At 28.4% G+C, this 14586-nt stretch overlaps 1 long non-coding RNA gene across 1 annotated transcript; it reads left to right on the forward strand.

Moving 5' to 3' along the window:
- Window positions 1-12080: 12080 nt before the first annotated feature.
- LOC112685259 lies at window positions 12081-13826 on the forward strand. The gene is made up of 4 exons (XR_003148774.1): window positions 12081-12321; window positions 12426-12706; window positions 12798-12990; window positions 13101-13826. It is a non-coding gene; the product is annotated as an uncharacterized LOC112685259 (long non-coding RNA).
- The last annotated feature ends 760 nt before the right edge of the window (window positions 13827-14586 follow it).

Genomic DNA, 14586 nt, shown 5'->3' on the forward strand with positions numbered 1-14586 from the left:
GAAATTTCTGGATACACTTGAAAATCACATTGAAAATATTTATCTATCAGAGATCTTTTGTAATGTTTGACTGATTCCTAGTAATCACAACTTTGGTACCACAAGTCTAATTCTCCAAAACTTATTTGGTCACTTACAATAGAATCAGAACAGTCATTTAATATGTCCGCATACAAATTTAAAATTTCTTTAAATTCGAGTTGAATTTCCTTAGTAACAACTTTTACTCCTGGCTTTGGTAGTAGACAAATGAAACTTTTTAATATGGTTTAATCTTCCAAAAATCGATTTTTCATTTGGTCCAAGAAATTGTTAATAAATGGAATAAATATTGAAACACAATAATAATGTTCTGGACAGTCAGTGGCTACATTGCATCTCATTGACTGCTTGCCTGTGATTCTCGGAACACAAATATTAATATTTAATTCATTACAAGTATCTTTAGTTTCTTGAAATATGGAATGAAATTGGTTATCAACATTATCTCTAATGTTTTGAACTGCATACTGTGTTTGACTAACAAAATTTAAAGTTTTTTCTAGGTCCAAGTTTTCAGACTGGATGAATTTGCTCAATGGTGCACTAAATGAATATATTTTTACTAAAATACTCAGAGGAATTTGAAATTTAAATTGATGTATTGAGGTATTTAACTGGTTTGCTGTTATAGATGAATCTATATATCTCATCTAGAGCATTAATAACGGCAGGCTGAATCGTATGGAATATCAATACTGCATCATGACGTTCTACCCATCTTGTAGCACAAAATTGCTTTAGTTTTAATGATTTGGATTCTGGTACTATGTTTTTAATAGATTCTTGTAAAACATTTTGCCTTTTAGGATATCCAAAAAATGTACAAACTGATTCCATTATCCCCATAGAATTCCTAATATCTACTACATTACAGCTGTATGATATTGCAAGGTTAAGGCAGTGAGACGTTCCATATTGTCATGTTATCTTTTTTATCAATTATAATATGAATCACGGTAGTTGTAGATTATAGAGTAATTATTACTCTATGTTGTAGATATAATATTATATCTACAACCATCATACGAATAATATTCATATCAATTGGCGGCAATCCGCCGTTTCGCATAATTAAGATAAATAACTTTATTCCTACGTAAAATTTGTAAAAACCTCAGAAAAATTTGGGGGGGGGGTCACAACCCTCCTAGTTACACCATTGCGCATGCACCACAAACCATAAGCGGAAATTTGGTGAAATTTGTGGAGAGGGGGCTGAGCATTATTTGCTTATTACACCTATAGATACCCCTGTGCGCAATTATTTATTTCAACAATGCAATTTACGAAGTTTGACAATTTGACATTTTTAATCAAAAATTTAAATAAAAAAACAATTAGGTGCCTTATCTTAAATATTTTTGGAGTAGGTATTCTAAACAGAAATTATTAATTAAATTAAACAACCTATACGGGTATTATTACATATTATTAATATTACATTAATTGCGATCGTTCCAAGTCATGACAAGAAGTTTGTAAAATCTTACGAATTTGTTTTCATTTTATCACAGAATATTTTTTTTTTAATTCAGTTATTAAAAATGCATTTTACAATTATAATAATTATTGTATTTTTAGTAACTTAACAATTTTTAGGGCTAGGGGGCTAAGACCTGTACTTTGCATTTCTGGGGGCATAGTTCCCTCAAGCCCCCCCCCCCCATGATTTCCACCTATGCCACAAACACAAACACAAAATACAAAATACTTTGTTTTTTGTCGCATGCGATATTCCCGCACTAACTTGTAGTGTTAGTATTTTTAATTTCAATAGATATTATAATTTATAAGCTTCGTACACATATAAAATAACCCCCTTTTCTCCGAAAATAAATCGTAGTTACACCATTGCTTGAAATTAACATAATGATAGTTTGATTTAAAAAACTGTTGCACAGTTGTATAAGAAACTGATATTTTATTACATAGGCAGGTAACAAAAAATATAAATATTTCATTAGTGGAGGGGGGCTCAGCCTCCCCACCGCACTCCACCAATGAAAAATAATATTTTTCCTTGACTATTTAACACTCGTATTAACCAATATTAACCCGAATAATAACGGTTATTAAGACCCAAACGTTTGTTTAAATGTTGTATTGCGGTGTTTGAACATCCGAATATATTCAACACTCGAAACCCGAAAAAATTATTCGGGTGCAAAGCCTTATTTTTTTGATTAAAAGTTTTCATTTACACATTTTTTATCACAATTATATTCAACATAAAAACATAATATAACTATTGTCATTTAACTATTTATTTTTTTATTTATTTATCTAAGAGCTTTCATTAAGAATCATTATAGCTCAACAATTACTGAATAATAAATAATAGCTTAACAATTAATGACGAAAGTTGTGTAAAATTAGACATAGTACGTTGTTATAAATAATATAACAAATTTATAAGAACAGCAATTTTAAATAATAATAATAATAAGTAATGATATAATAGTATGTTATTAACAAGGCATATAATTGGTTGAGAAAAATTAATTTAAAACGAACGTAAGAGATTAATTATGTTTTTTTTTGGGGGGGGGCGAAAATAGGATGGAAATTAATAAATATCGAACTATTTAATAATTTGATTTTAAGAAGAAGGTATAGAAATAGAAGACAAGAGTAGATTTTTAATTTTAGATGGTTTAATTATAGCTTAAAAATCGTAAAGAAATTTGGAAATCGAGTTTTTAGGCGTAGCTAAATAATATAAAATATACTAAATATGTACTAATAATATAGTATGTACTAAATTGGCTGTTACATTTTTAGGCACGTCGTCAAGGGGGGGCCTTATGGGGCCTGGCTCCTAAGAAAAATCAGTGGCCTCGAACTGGCCCCCTTAATTTTGATTTTTAGATATTAAGGTGTTTAGTTGTCCCAAACCGGCTAAATCCTGAATGTATATTCCATATGGGCGATTGTAAACTCCGCTAGAATATCGGTTAAGATAAAAAGATAATAAAAGTTGTAGTGTAAACTCCTCTAGCCTTTTTTTCTTACCTGTAATAGGTATATGTAAACTCCAGTTTTTTTTGTTTACCTGCTCAATGCTCACATTGTCACGTGCTATCTCACATTAAATACGATGACATCTATTGCAATGATGTATGTATGTCGAAATTGATAAAATAATTGTCATGGTTCGATTTATTTCTAAGTGGATATATATCCACATTGATTCATTTATTAATAATTTTATCTTCATATTATCTGAAATTAGTATATCCAATAATGATATCGGCAGTAGGTAAGGTATACTTTGACGAATATAATCATTCGTAGTCTGCGTATCTCCGTGTATATTTTATATTGAATGAAATATGTCATGACAAAGTAATAATATAAAATTAATTATTGATCAACGAGGCAATTTATTGGTTTTATTTAACAACTAAAAAAAAAAACCAAAATATTAAATATACGTCTGGTGAAATAAAATAGAGATATGATATTATATAATAATATTCACTTATTATTACTTATTACGTATTACTTTTAATTATATATTATATTAATTTTATACTACTACTTGATTTTTTTCACTGGCGGAATTTACATGTATTCAATTTTACCTGATTTTTTTAGTGGCAGAGTTCACATGCCTCCAATTTTACCTGTTTTATTTTTTTGGTGGAGCTTACAGTAAAAAAAGGTACTTGTGGTGGAGTTTACATGCGCCCATTCCATATAATTAACGATCGTATAAAGGTGCGTTTACATTAGAGCCCGAACACGAACGAACGCAAACGAATGCTACCAAACGAATACGAACGCATATTCGCTAGACATACGGCCGCAACCGTTTACATTGTTCGCTCGTTCGTGTTAAATTAAATTAATTAAATTAAATTCTGAGATTCTATTTTATAAATATTCGTCACTTGACATTTGAGATAAAACAATAGTTCGTGTATTAATAGATTGAAAATTATGAATTCCAAATACGGATATCGAACGCACATTTAATAAACACAACTACAGAAAGGGGCCAAAAAATGTTGACCCCCTTATAGAAATATGTCTGGTTACGTGCTTAACATTTTATTCAACTATCCTTCTCATTATATCAACTATTTCTTAACTACTTATAACATTAAAAAAAAAAAAAAAATGTTCAAATGATAAGTTTTGTTTATAGCTTAAGTTACAATGCCCAATTTACTATAGGCAAACTAATTTAGATCGGTTAAAGTATAATTCTGCCTGGCAAAAATAGTATTTTTAATGTATTACCTAAAAACATCGGGCACAGTATGCATAGACAATATAAACTTTACCCGAAAGTCTACTTAGTATAAAATATCATATTAATTATTAAGGAGTATATATGTATACTACAAGTACAATAATTAAAATTCAAAATTAGTGTGTAACAAATATTATTTATGTATTCTTATTAATTAAATTCAGAATTGTAAACACCTTGAATGTTATCTTCAGTCAGTTTTCTGCCACTCTATGAAGGCTATTAGTAGCACAAGTGATATATATATATATATATATATTTTGAGTATAGGCCTTTAAGCATTTTAGCTGATTGTATCATATACGGCCCTGCATAAATTAAAAATAGTAACAAGTGATTACGATCCATGCACTACATAACTACATAACTGTACTTCAGATAGTTTAAAATTATGCAATAAATAGCAAAATAGTTATAAAAATTGCAAAAAAAAAATTCAAAAATATTTACTAAAAACTTTTAGAGTTGCATTCTTTTCAGTATGAAACATATTTGTAGCTTACTCTGTTCTTTTTTAATGTAATGCAAATAAATATGAAAATGCTAAAAGTCTCGAAACCTTTTTTTAAGTATCGGTCTTAGCATTGTTATTTACATTACATACTATCCTATATATCATAATATTTTTTTTTATTTATAGGAAATTGGTAGATACTATTTTGTGTATTGTATATTTGGATAGGTTACGAGTTTTAGTGACCAGAAAATCTTTCTGCAGTCGAAAATCGAAAATGTTCTTATTAGTACAAAGATGTTATCAAATAAAAAATGTCTACACTTGTCGATAAAATAGCGAAAAATTACATAATGCGAAGCACAAACATGCAATAAATTAATTGTATATAAATACAGCTATAGTATACACCTAATATAATTGATAAAATATCAAATTTGAAAGTTCGCGATCTTTTTCGCACTTTTCCATAGAAAACGTTCTTCTGCAGTCGGTTGGTACCGAAAAACTTTCGCTTTGTTTGTTACCACCACATTTGGAGGCACTATCTTTAAGTACTTGTTAACGTCCTTGGCGTATGTAACTGGTGGCGTGGTGATGCCAAAACAGAACAGCTGATGAAAAAACCCGAATACAGACCACAGGAACACTACGGAGATGCCGATCATAACCGTCCAAAATCGAATGAAACTCTTTAACTTCTCGTGAATCCACTGCGACTCCTGTTCGGTATTCGTTTCCAGGTATTGGTACCATAGGCATCTCGTACGAAGCCATCCCATTTGAAGGTATACAGTAAAGACAGAGTTTGGCTGATTCCGGAGTCTACGGGCACTATGAGTAATGCGCATGGTCGTTGTGGTTTTATGCATCTCTTCGCCATCCGTCACAACTACTGTTACATACTCGCGTCCTGTAGTGGTTTTCCGACTTTCTTGCATCCTTGAAGCTGTGTCGCCAAAAAAGATTCTGGAACCCCTTTTTCGATTTGATTCTATATAATGTAAATGTATTTGTAGAAGCTTTTTAAGTACAACAAAAAACATGTGTTATATGTCTGGTAACATACAGTGAAACATATCTAAGCCATATAAGACTCCATAAAATAAAATAAATATGAATGTTTTCAAAGAGAATTATAAACAAACTTAAAAACACATATTATAACGACACCTTAATTCAAGACTGAAATAACTCAAATTATGAAACTACTGGTTCTAGAATGAAATAAACGACTTCTAGAGGTGAATAATGCAACTAAAAGTTATTGCGTCATAGAATCGAAATCGTCGTAATTTTGCAAATAATATCACGTAGATAACTCAATTCTGAATATTTTTGAGTTATTGCTGTCTTGAAATGAGGCGTCAATATGAACTTATTGTATTTTTTTTTTTTTTTGCAAGGTATACATTTATAATCAAATTTCAGCCCTAATAATTGGTCTCTTGAAAATAGTTTGACCCAGTTCTCTAACTGTGGATCCGCCCTTATATACAGCATTCTATACTGTATGTCATAGGTTTGTATAATTCTAGATTCAAATTTCTTGTTCATAGAATTCAAAAAACTTTTAAAATAAGTTCGTTTGACTACTCCATGTATTTATACAAATTATTTAAATAAAAAAACCGAAAATTACTAAATATTTTTTATTCATATGTAAAATACACGAGTTATGTATGCTAGCGGGTACGTGTTGGATCGATTTGACGAGTCGAGCAACGAACACGGCTCGTCTCCTTTGACTCGGGTACCAAAGACCGACAATTTTCGGGATATCAAAAACCGCACCACACCATATCCATCCCACGACGCGTTTGCTGTACCGAAATATACCAAACCCCAAGCCGTTAGTCGCGCCATGCGCCGTGGGATCCCGGCTTTACGTAGGTGGAATCACGTGGTATTTTTAACATTTTTTTTCTTTGTTTTTGAACTTTATAGTAATGCAAATAACGTAAAACAATTTAAGCAACTTATTAAGAATCATGCAATAAATATAAATTTAAATAAGGAATCCAGAGGAATTGATGAAATTGATAATGAAATTAATGGTAGGAATGGAGTGAAAGTTGAAGAGAAGATAAGAATCAAGAGTATTATAACTAAAGGAAGATAAGAATGAAAAAAGGAATTGTTCGCTAGTGAGCAGGGATAGGTTAGAAATTAATTCACATGAATTCTGAAAAAAGTCAAATTCAAAGATCGAATCTTCGTGAGATCCTGTACAAAGTGAAGAAGAATTAAGAGATAGTTTGAAAGAGTGGTAGAGAAGAAGACTATGTGCAATACGAAGGCGAATAAATGCCACGATCAGATGCCTAGACATTTTGAGATAACTGCATTACGTTTGATTTGTGATTTTCAAAAGACTCCGCTGAAATGAATTATGATTAAATTATTTTCATAAAAACTAATTTATTGTCATGTGTAGTCAGTCATTCTTCCATTTCTATAAGACTAAAATATACAAAACCTAGCCAGTCTTATAAGAACCTTACAAGAATCTAATAATAATTGCGCCTTATGTGGCAAAAGTTAAAATACTAGGAAGGAGGTACCGACCATCTGGTTTGAATGGTTGGTAAAGAAAATTTTTCTTCTCCTGTAAACAAAACTAACACTTAATATGTATGAGATCGATACATGTAAAACGGAGAGTTTGTAAAAATTATACATTTGGAATCATTTGATTATAAAAATTAGTCTATACAATCAATGCTGGTACCAACGCTGTATCAAAATATTTCATTACCCTTGCAATGTGTTTTATGGTCATCGTCCGGGAAAAGCAGTGGAGGCGATAGAACATGTTGCACAGTACTATAGTCATTTTCTTCCACAGATTTTTCTGCAAAAGGTGTACAACCTCGTTTAGGTTGAAATAACCGCGGGTGGTTTGATTTCACTCGATCCTGCTGGTATTGTCGTCGAAGCCAATCCAATTTCTTAAAAAACCTAATCATTTTTTCGGTAGAAACGTCGGTAAATTGAATGAGTGATGGGCTGTTTTCCTTTTGATTTAACCAATCGGATACTTTATCATCATCATCGATTTTTACACCGAGAATGGCACTTAATGCTGAACAAATTACCAAACTACAGGTTATTAAGAAATACATTTATACAACTATACACGAAGAACTAGCAGTATCACCGCGAGAAAATTGACTAACAAGCATTGTCATGTATTTATTTATTCCTTATGTGTAGTTTTTACGATTTTTAGTTTGATAGTATATTTATTTGACTATTTTAAATAATAAATATATAATGTTTTATTTGATAGGTATCCTTGTTTACGTAAAAACTTGCAACTATGCTATTTTAAAATATGTTTGTGTATCTAATATAATATATATGTAGAACAGCAGAACGCAAAATTACTACAGTAATGAAGATGAAATTAGAAATAAAAGCAAATAAATTACGACTGCATGACTGTTTGTCTGCGGTCATATTGACAACCCCACGATGAACAGCCATAGTGGCTAAGTATTCATGTAGGTACTTATCAAATTTAGGTTTTGAGACCCTATTGTCTCTCTTGATATTCCACACTTAATTTGATGTTTATGCTCTCCAATTCATTTTTCATAATTTATAGTGTTATAATTGCTATAGTAGATATGTCTATAATAATAAATATTTAATATAGTTACTATGGTTATATCATTTTCAGCGTATAAGTGTACAAATAGGAATAAAAAAAAAGTGGTATACATTTTCAACGATAAGTGCAATACATTTTGCTATTAATTAAAAAAAAAAATATATATCGTTTTCTGGTTTTTAATAAAACGGACTTATGATTTTAAATTTCCTTTAAAAGACTAAAAAAAAAGAAGTATTCAAAAATAAATGTTCTTTATATATCTTTATATTATATAAAATCATCTACTCGTATGTGTATCATAGGTGCAATTTGGGGGGGACTTGGAGGGGCTTAACCCCTCCAATATTAAAATTAGCCCCTTCAAACATTTATATTTAAATTAAAGTATTAAATCCTTCATTAGTTATCTAATCTACATAATACAGCAAATGTTGTTTGAAAAAAATTATTTCTAAAGTTTAATTCTGTAAACATGAAACGAGCCCGTGAAATATGATTAGACCTTATTTACCCGTATTACAAAAACAATTACTTTCTAGACGGTGTGGTACGCTGCGCAAGGTCGGCTTGTTTATCATTCCTATTTCCAGGGCTGGGCAAGTTAACGACTTTTTTTTAACTTGTTAAGTTATTTTAAAATAATAAAGTTAAGTTAAATTAAAAGTTACTTATATTTTTTTGGTTAACTAGTTAAGTTAAAATTTAACTTTGGAAAAAAGTAACTTAACTTAGTTTAAAGTTAAAATTTTCTAATTTGCAAAAATAAAAAATTACACACATAATATTAGTTTTTTATACGCTCAAGAAAATTACTGGGGAAATTTAAAATGATACATAAAAGTATTAACTAGCTATAAAAAAATCAAAAATCAAAAATAATAAACTTTCACAGAAATACAATAAGCTAATAAAGTAATAAACTAATAACAATACATAATAAATAATAATGAGTTGTGAACAGAACACATGCTAATTGAATAATGAAATTAAATTAGAAATTATACCACAGTTGTTTTGTGATTAATCCCCCATCGACACTCGCTCTCGATTTTCACAGAATATTCTTAGGATTTCCATGGGTTTATAGTGTTTATACGATAACAATGTTATAAAAAAAAATAATGATAAAATATAATCCATATAATGACTATTAAAGTTATTTTTTACATTATTTTCGTCAACAGGAAATTCATATTAAAATAGTTAATTATAAATATACTAAAAACTTCATTTAATAATTTGCATTATTCCTTACATTAAAATTAACTTAATTTAGCTACTTTTAAATAAAATTAACTTAACACGTTAATCTTAAAATAAAGTAACTTATTAAGTTTAGATAATTTGTAAAAAAAGTAACGAGTTAATTAACTTAACGTTTTAACTTAATTTTAACTTTTAACTTGTTAATGCCCAGCTTTGAAAGTTTCAGTCTCAATTACCCGCCATAAACGAGCAGATTTTTGAAAGGTCTGATGGATTAAATCCGTAGGTCTTCGATGAATTTGGTCCGCGGACTTGATCCTCTGTACTACCACTAACGTTAAAATAAATATCCTTTAAATAAAAAGGATCGGATCTCTCAAAAGACCTAATCCGTTCATGTATGGAGTCATTTTTTGGTAGTTTTCATAGGATTTGATCCGCAGGGCTAGATCCACTGATCTTTTAGTAAGTCTTAAAAGACCACGGTATTTTAAATTGTGTAATTTAGCTAAAACGAAGTTTTTTCAATCGACATTTTTACGTGCCTGTAATCTACAATGGATAACAGAATAAAAATGAATAGGATAAGTATGAACAAAAAAAAATTGTTACCGCCGGTTCGTTGCTGTATATAACTTTTATTTATTTTTATATTCATCTGAGCTAATTTTCCACAGACACTCTTTAGATCTATAATGATTGATAAAGTTACTTAAGATAGACCGACTCCAATCCATTATATATCTTATGTTATAACTACACTTTTACTTAAACGAGCAGCAGTATTGCAGTAGTGATAAACCTGTAGTAAATACTAAATACTAAGTTGCATGAACAAGTTTAATAGTAACACAAATCACAATTAAGAATTTTTATATTATCTATGACTTAAACATATACTAACCAGAGTTTGTTTAGCTTTATCTTTCCAAGCTCGTTTGATACTAACTCGTATTAAATAGTCAATAAACTGATAGTACCTAGTTTATTTTTAGAATTGGTTTTGGTTTTTCTATAACTCCAGTCATCCTAATAAAGATTAAATCTTAAGTACTTATAACGCTATTGTTCATTGGTTTATTAGTTATAATTTTCAATAGTCAACAATAATAATTATCATTCACAATAATTTTATATCGTTTTTGTAATATACCTATTGTACTGCTTTTACTACTAAAAACTAGCAAATAATGAAAATGGATAAAAATAAAGTATTTTGTATTTTCAATTTTAAAGTGATAAAAATGAATCCTTATGTGAAAATAATGAGCCCCAGGAAACATTTGAAAATAATTCTGTTGCTAAAGTTGACCCTGATGATTCACCTGTTTTACTGGATGTACAAAAGTTACCTTCTGAGAGTATTGATATCGGGAATATAAATACAGGCCCGATTTACCCAAAATTACAAGTATGCTTTCATAAATTAATTTATAAACATTACGTGGTCATTACTCATTATTAGGGCTCGAGACTTCTAGGAACTTGCATGTTTTTAAATAATTATCAAAAACATAACTATGTAATATATAAATTTATTTCATAGCAATACAAGTTTACATTTAAAATTTATAGTTGCATATTTTGCATATTTGACCATTTTTCATTTATAAGTGCATATTTGACAATTATTCATATGAAGGAGTAAGTTTTTAAATTTTATAAAAAAAAATTATGATTTATTTCTTCATATATCACGCGACTTGGAACTCAAGGTGTCTTATTGGTGCACTAACTGAATGCATTAAAATAATTAAAACGACAAAAAACATTTTGCAAAAATTGAAAAATCTGCCCAAGCTAAGGCATTTAATGACAAAATTAAAAATGTTGGGAGAAAAAGGTTGAATTTGATCAACTATAAAAAATATCCAACATTTTAAATGGAAAAAATGAATCTATGGATGGATTGTTTGCAGATATTAGTAGTAGTGACTTACCATTTTTTAAGTTTGCACCAATAAGTTCCGTAGACGTGTAACGTTCCTTTTCTAAATATAAAAATATTTTGGCTGATAACAGGCAGTCATTTAAATTTTCCAATTTAAGAAAATATCTTATAGTCCAATGTAATTATAACTATATTAAAAATAAAAATTTTTTTCAATTTAATTTATTTTTAAAACTATTTTAAATATTTTGTTTTAGATAAAAACTCAATATAAGATGAAAACAAATTTGAAAAAAAGAAAAAATTATCTCAGATCATCATATCTATCAGATATAAAAATATTATTATAATTTATTACTAATTAATTTTTTTATTTAATTAATTATTACAAATATAATTTTTTTTTAATGCATATTTTAATAGCATATTTATTGATTCTCTAGGGCATAAATGCATACATATTTTAAGGTTTTTAAGGGCTTGAAGTCCCTAGCCCTACTCATTATACAGAAAGTTATGTTTTATTTTTAAGAAAAATAAAGGTATTTCACTAGTTTTAATGTTATAAGTTATGTCATAAGTAATTATTAATGTTATGAGTTATAACTTATAATTAATATAATCAGTAATAACCTAGTTATAATCCATTGCTTAATTATTAACTTTAAACATATCCAAAAACTGTTTTTGGCAAATAAAACGGAGGATTTTCATCTAAATTGTTTGATGGTTTTCCTTGGCTTGAATACAGTATTCAAAGAGATGCTGTATTTTGCTATTCATGCAAAGTTTTTGGAACTGGGAAGTCAGAAGATACTTTTATTACCTAAGGGTTTAGAAATTGGAAAAAGGTATGTTTTATTTTTTTTATAATTATTCCAAATAGATTTAAGCTTGTTGATTTTTTCTTTTATTTACATAAAATGTTAAATTATGTATTAATATTTTTAATTAGATAAGTGGATCCATTTCTAAGATTTCCAAATTTAATTAAAAGTCAAAATTAGAAATTCATGCTACAACTAAACATTTGATTAATTCAGAAAAATGGGCCTCATATACTCAGAACTTAAAATCAGGTTCTGTACACACTCAGATGGCAAATGCATATTGTGAAATAGTATTAAAAAATAGAGCTTATATATAAAAAAAATCTGATTGACGTAGTTTTGTATTTGAGACGTCAAGGACTAGCATTCCGTGCACATAACGAAGAAAAAACATCAATCAACCAAGGTATAATGAAAATATAATAATAAAAATAATGGAATTCAAAGTATATAATATAAAATATTATTCTTATGCCATACTATAATTTTGTTTTAAGGTAATTTTAAGGAAGCTTGTATACTGTCTAAATGTATTGAAGAATTTTCTACTATATTCAACGAAAAAACCAATTATACTATTTGGTCAATCAAAAATAACCTTATAAACATTTCTGCTCAAATGATAAAAAACTCAATTGTTAATGAACTAACAGAAAGTGGATTATTTAGTGTCATGTGTGATGAAGCAAGGTATTATCAAAATGAAATACTAATACTGTGAACTATACTGCCATACTGATTAGGTATATTATAGGTAATATCAAATAGGTTTTATATTTTGGATTTTTTTATCTTTTTAGAATTTCAGACAAGAGCAAATGTCAATTTGTGTACGTTATACCAAGAATTTAAAAGTTAATGAGCGATTTTTAGGTTTTCTTTATGCGTCTGAGAATCAAAATGCAGATGCTTTGGCTACTGCTATGGTCAGTTTTTTTGAAATAAATAAAATAAATGTAACTATTGTAGCCCAAGCATATGACGGTGCTAATGTTATGTCGAGTAAATTCAACGGAGTACAACAAAAAATCAAATCAAATTACCCGTATGCTGTATACATTCATTGCATGGCACATCGTATAAATCAATTGTTCTAGATATGTGCAAATTGGTAAAGGTATAAGGAATATAATATTAATAACACAAATGTATACTCATTAATGTATTAAGTAATAGCTAATAAAAATGCTTGAAAAAATAACTATAAGCAAAATAATTATTCTTTATATATATAGGATACTAGAATAGTATTTAATTGTCTTGAGATGTTGTATGTTTATTTTTCACACCCTGCTTATAATGCAAAATTCACCGAGATTCAAGTAAAATTAGGTATCAAAAAAACTTCTCTGGCGTCTTTAAGTGATACACGTTGGAATTGTCGTGTAAGAAACTATGTTGCGGTAAAATTAAACTTTAAAGCTATAGTTACATTGTTAAATGATGAAATTAATTCTTCCATAAATAAAGATATTGTACAAGCCATGGATAAGAATAATAATTTTGATTTTACTTGAATTATAACTCAAAATCAACTATTATATCACTATTGTTAAATATAAAATATAGATAATAAAACCATAATTTATTATCTTATAGACATTATGACTATTATTACTAAACCATCATTTATTGTTAATCTCATTATTTTGGAAGAAGTATTACAAATTAAAAATATATTGTCTAATCAGCTACAAAAAAAAAGATGCTACATTAGGAAGCGCTGTTACTTTAATTGAAGAAGTCATTAAAACCTTTGAGTCCTTATGCACAGAAGTTGAATTTCATAATATATGGGAAAATATAATCAATATATATATAATTTTATCAAAATCAATAATATAATACCAGATTTCCCAGGTAATAAAATTATTTAAGTTTGTCCTAAACTATTTTATAAATATAAACATCAACATGTATAGGACATAGGTGCATTTAATTAATGATTTTTAAAACAGTTGTTACCCTACTAATTATGGTCAGGATTAATATTAGGTGTCTTGTTTTATCATTAAGCATTTGTTACTTTATGTTTTTTGAACAGTTTAGTTTTTATAAGTTAATTATTGTTACTGTATTATGTTATAAACACCTAGGTATCTAGTTGGAAATATCTAATATTCTAATGTTTAATCTATATTATTTATTAAAGGTCCCAATAGTAAAACAAGTAAACGTCAACGCCAATCAACAAGTAATTTAGAAGATTTTCATGTTTTTGCAATTACAAGTTCTGAGCAACAAAATCAAAATGAGTTTAATTGATATACAGAAAGTTATTGGAGG

Source organism: Sipha flava, unplaced genomic scaffold, assembly GCF_003268045.1.
Source record: "Sipha flava isolate LNK unplaced genomic scaffold, YSA_version1 271_pilon_pilon, whole genome shotgun sequence".
In the NCBI taxonomy this organism is placed as follows: domain Eukaryota; kingdom Metazoa; phylum Arthropoda; class Insecta; order Hemiptera; family Aphididae; genus Sipha; species Sipha flava.